Source organism: Dipteris shenzhenensis, chromosome 20, assembly GCF_047967505.1.
Source record: "Dipteris shenzhenensis isolate YYH24624 ecotype China chromosome 20, Dip_SZ_1.0, whole genome shotgun sequence".
In the NCBI taxonomy this organism is placed as follows: domain Eukaryota; kingdom Viridiplantae; phylum Streptophyta; class Polypodiopsida; order Gleicheniales; family Dipteridaceae; genus Dipteris; species Dipteris shenzhenensis.
The window spans coordinates 7,452,487-7,458,030 of NC_141615.1; positions in this window are offsets into that span (position 1 = coordinate 7,452,487).

The following is a 5,544-nucleotide window of genomic DNA, read 5'->3' on the forward strand; positions in this document are numbered from 1 at the left end:
TCCTATACCCTATATCCTAAACCTTAAGCCAAAAAATATTGAGGTGTGTTATTTGACCGTGCACATAACCGATGGGCACGATCCTTTGCACATGCGTCAATCAAATCTATGTTAAAGCACATGCAAAATATCATATGCATCATATATGCTTTTGATGGTCAAAGTCCCCACAAATTCCATTTTTCACCAAGTGTTATGCACAACTGTCAAAAAATAGTATTTGAGGTGTGTCATTCGAACGTGCACATAACGCTGGGCATGATACTTTCTTCTACCAGTGTCCAATTGGGTATTTTCCTTATCTATATACGATGTCTGAAGCATTCTATGGAGATTTAGACAGGAGATTAATGAAGATGACATTTGCATAAAGCTAAATGAGCCGAAGCAAAATAAAGGAGAGTCTATTCAAGACTTTGTGCTTAGGATGCAAGCTCTATCAATCAGTTCAGTAATGTACTAGATGATAAGTCTATGCAAGCCTAGATGATCATAGGGTTCACTCAAGTAGACCTACGTAAGCTGGAGATAGTCAATCCAACTTATGTATATGCTTTGCATGGTCAAAGTCGCCACCACAAACCCCATTTTCCATCAAGTGTTATACAAAACCGTCAAAAAATATTATTTGAGGTGTGTTATTCGTACACGCACATACCCGATGGACATGATAATCTTCACTTATGTCAATCCAACCTATGTTGAGGCCTGTACAAAGTATCCTGCCCATCGGATATGCTTTGGATGGTTAAACTTGCCACAAACCCCATTTTTCACCAAGTGTTATGCACAATTGCCAAAAAACATGCTCTGAGGTGTGTTATTTGAACATGCACATACTCGATGGGCATGATACTTTGCACGTGTATAGATATAATCTATTTTAAGTTGTCTGCAAAGTATCATGCCCATCAAATATGCTCTAGATGGTCAAAGTCACCACAAACCCCATTTTTTACCAAGTGTTATGCACAACCGTAAAAAAATAGTATCTAAGGTGTGTCATTCAAATGTGCTCATACACAATGGTCATGATACTTTGCACACACATCAATACAACTTGTGTTGAGGCGTGTGCAAAATATCATGTCCATTGAATATTCTTTGGATGGTTAAACGTGCCACAAACACATTTTTTCACGAAGTGTTATGCACAACCGCCAAGAAATAGTACTTGAGGTATATTATTCGAATGTGCTCATACCCAAAGGGTACAATGCTTTGCACAAGTAAAAATAAAACCTAATTTGAGGTGCGTGCAAAATATCTTGCCATCGGATATGCATTGGATGGTTAAACGCATCACAAACCCCGTTTTTTACCAAGTGTTATGCACAACTACCAAAGAATAGTATTTGAGGTATATTGTTCAAATGCTCTAATACCCTATGGGTACAATAATTTTCATGTGCATTAATACAATCTATTTTGAGTTGTGTTCAAAGTATTATGCCCATTGGATATGCTTTGGATGGTCAAAGTCATCACAAATCACCTTTTCATCAAGTGTTATCCACAATTGTAAAAAAATAGAGTTTAAGGTGTGTTATTCGAACGCGGACATACTGGATGAAAATAATACTTTGCATTCATGTCAATCCAATCTACTTTTAGGTCTTTGCAAAGTATTGTGTCCATCGAATATGCTTTGGATGGTCAAATGTGCCACAAACTCCATTTTTCACTAATTGTCATGCACAACTGCCAAAAAAACACGCTTTGAGGTGTGTTGTTCGAATGCACACATATCTGATGGCCACGATACTTTGCAAGTTCATCAATATAACCTATTTTGAGTTGTGTGCAAATTATCATGCCCATCATATATGCTTTGGATAGTCAAAGTTGCCACAAATCCCTTTTTCCATCAAGTATTATGCACAACCGTCAAAAAATAGTATTTGAGGTGTGTTATTTGAACACACACATATCTCATACCCGATAGGCACGATACTTTGTACACATGTCAATCCAACCTATGTTGAGGTGCGTGCAAAGTATCGTGCCCATCAAATATGCTTTGCATGGTCAAAGCCGGCATAAATCCATTTTTCATCAAGCATTATGCACAATCGTCAAAAAATAGTATTTGAGGTGCGTTATTCAAGTGCACACATATCGGATGGACATGATACCTTGCAGTTGTGTTAATTTCACCTTTTTTTGAGTCCTGTGCCAAGTATCATGCCCATTGGATATGCTTTAGATGGTCAAACTCGCTACAAACTCTATTTTTCACTAAGTTTCATGCACAAGCACTGCCAAAAAACACGATCTGAGGTGTGTATTCGAGCGCGCACATACCCGATGGACATGATACTATGTGTAGGCATCAATCCTACATATTTTGATGCATGTAAAAATTATCATGCCCATTGGATATGCTTTAGATGGTCAATGTTGCCACAAACCTCGTTTTTCACCAAGTAATGTGCACAACCGCCAAAAGAAACTATCTGAGATGTGTAATAAGAATGCACTCATACTTGATGGACATGATACTTTACACATGTGAATCCACCTATGTTGAGGTGCATGTAAATTATTGTACCCATCTTATATGCTTTGGATGGTCGAACTCACCACCACAAACGCCGTCTTTCACCAAGTGTTATGAGAATCTAAGGTGTGTCATTCGAATGTGCTCATACTTCACACGTTTTCTATAAGTTGGAATTTGAAAATTCTAACCATATAGATGACTCTAGATGGCTTATGCTGATCGATTTGAGTACTTGGAGGGCTAAATTTGGGTCTCATCCGAGGAAGTTATGTTAATTTTGGGGGCTAATTTATCAAATTTCAAGTTGAAATATTAGCTAAACTAGAAGGGTTTCGAAAGGGGGGGGGAGGGGGGAAAGGAGAAAGGTGGGAGGGAAGGGGGGGGAGGGGAAAGGGTGGAAAGGGGAAGGGGGAAGGGGAATGGGGGAGCGGAAGGGGAATGGGGGGAATGAGGAAAGGAGGGAATAGGGGAATGGGGAAGGGGGGGAGGGGAATGGGAGAAAGGGGAAGGGGTGGAAGGGGAAGGGGGGAAGGGGGAAGGGAGGAAAGGGGGGAATGGAGGAAAGGGGGGAATGGGGTTTAGGATTTAAGGTATAGTTTTAGGATTTAAGTTATAGGAAATAGTGTTACAGTATAGGAATTTGGGTTTAGGCTATAGGATCAGGGTTTAGGATTTAGGCATGGGTAAGAGTTACAAATATTAGCCATGCTACAAATATTAGCCTGTGAATTTGGTTTAAGTATAATTAAACTTCATTCACAGGTTTTAATAAAGTTGGAATTTGAAAATTCTAACCCTATAGATGACTTTAGATAGCTTATGCCGATCGATTTGAGTACTTGGAGGGCTAAATTTGGGCCTCATACGATAAAGTGTTAAATTTTAGCAAATTTATCAAATTTCAAGATTGAAAGATTAGCCACACTAGTTTGGAGAAGCTCCTAAATTCGTATTTGGGAAAATATTTGCCCTTAAAAAGTTATCTTGGGGAGGGTAGGGGAAGAAAGGAAATTAATGGAATGGAGGAGAGGAAAGAGGCGGGGGGGGGGGGGAGGGAGGAAAAGGGGAGGGGAGGGGGAAAAGGGGAGAGGGGAAAGGGAGGGGGAAAGGGGGGGGGAAGGGGCAAGGGGGAAGGAGGGGGGGGGGGGGGAGGAAGAGGGAAGGGGGGGGGAGGGGAAGGGGAAGGGGGGATTGGGAAAGGGGGGGAAGGTGGGAGAGAGAAGTTTGAATTTTAGGCGAGAAGTTTGAATTCCTTGAGGAAAGTATATTGACTCTCACCTCTCACTCTCCCCTTTTCAATCACACCCTCCCTCTCATTGTGTTCCCCTTCCTCTCTCCTCTCCTCTCCATCTCCCTCTCCCTTGCATTGCGTTGCGCTCCCTCTCCCTCTCCCTCTCTCTCATGTTGCGCACCCCTTTCCCTTCCCCTTCCCCTTCCCTTCTCCCTCTTCCTCTCCCTCTCCTTTCTCCTCCCTTCTCTCCTTTTGTCTTTCTCCCCCCATCTCTCCCTCCCTCCCTCCCTCTCTCCTCCCTCCCCTCTCTCTCTCTCTCTCTCTCCTCTTTCTCGTCTCCTCCCTCCCTCCCTTTCTTCTATAGTGTGCGGTGGCGACACACACACACACACACACACACACACCGAGAGAGTCGCCAGCGCGCTCTACAAGTGCTCATGGCACCACAACTCTCAACACCTCCCCTTGTGCCATGATCCTTTGGCTACTGGAAGGTGGTCAGATGTGAGTTACAAGATCAAATCCTCCCTGCGTGCTTACATAGCTACTCTCAGGTGGTCATGTTTGATATACAAAATATAGGCAAGGTTGGCAAGGTTTTTTGTTTCTCAATACATTCCATTGATGTCACCTTTTGGCTCATGGCTTGATGACGACTCCACGTAGTTGACTTGCTGGTTCTTCAATCTGCAATCTTCTTCCTTGTGTCCCAGCTTCTTGCAGTGGTGACACTTTGGTTTGTTCTTCAATCTGCAGTCACTTTGATAGTGACCCATTCTTCCACAATGGTAGCACTTCATTGATGTTTTACTGAATAGTGCTTGTTCTTCATTATAGCTGTTGCGTGTTGATGTCGATGCCTTCAACTCTCTTTCTTTTTCGAGAAGAGAAGATATACTTTCTTCAAACTTTGGATCTGGAAAATTCTTCAAAGTGGTTGTCAATGCACTATACTCTGCAAGCATGCTTTTAAGGAGAATTGCATCTTTCTCTCCTACTTTTGCATTTATGCCCTCTAGTTGGGTCATAATGCTTTTGATTTTGTTGACAAATTGTGCCATGGATTCATTGAAGCCCATGTGCATACCATAGAATTCAATCTTAAGATGGATTTCTTAGTTTTTGGCTTTTGCACCAAACACTGTGTTCAACTCATCCCATGCATCCTTGGCATGATCCTTGGAGTCTATATGATGAATTATGTTTGGACCCAAGTGCAAACCAATGAGTGATAGTGCTGCTTCATCTTTTTCCTTCCAAGCATCATTTTGTGCAGTGGGTATGTCTTCTTTTATAGTCTTCCAAAGCTTTTGGCGCATCAGGAGATATCTCATTTGTGTAGACCATGTGTGAAATCCATCCCCGGTGAACTTCTCAACAGTTGGGGTGTGGATTGCCATTGCAAAAGGTCTTACCAGTTGATGATACTTTCAAATCTAGTAGTGTCTAATTGCATACAAAAAATCTGAGTTGACAAGCACGTAGATCTCAAAAAGGCGATCACTTTTCCTTTTTGGAGCATGTGCAAATTCCTCCTGGATTGCAAGTTATGGCTTGTCGAAGATTCTATGAAGAAGAGGGGTCTTGATGATGTGGCACAGGGATTCACATGCATAATTCAAACTGTGCTTACAAAGGAACTATGCTTGGGTGGCACTATGGTGACCTTTTAACCTAGCTTGGTTAACCCAAGGTTATATAAATTTTACCATGGTTAAACTAACCCAAGTAGCTTAAACCTAACCATAGTTAATCTTTGGACCACCTTATCTGCCACATGTCATTCAGTGGAACCTTAGCAAGAAAAAGA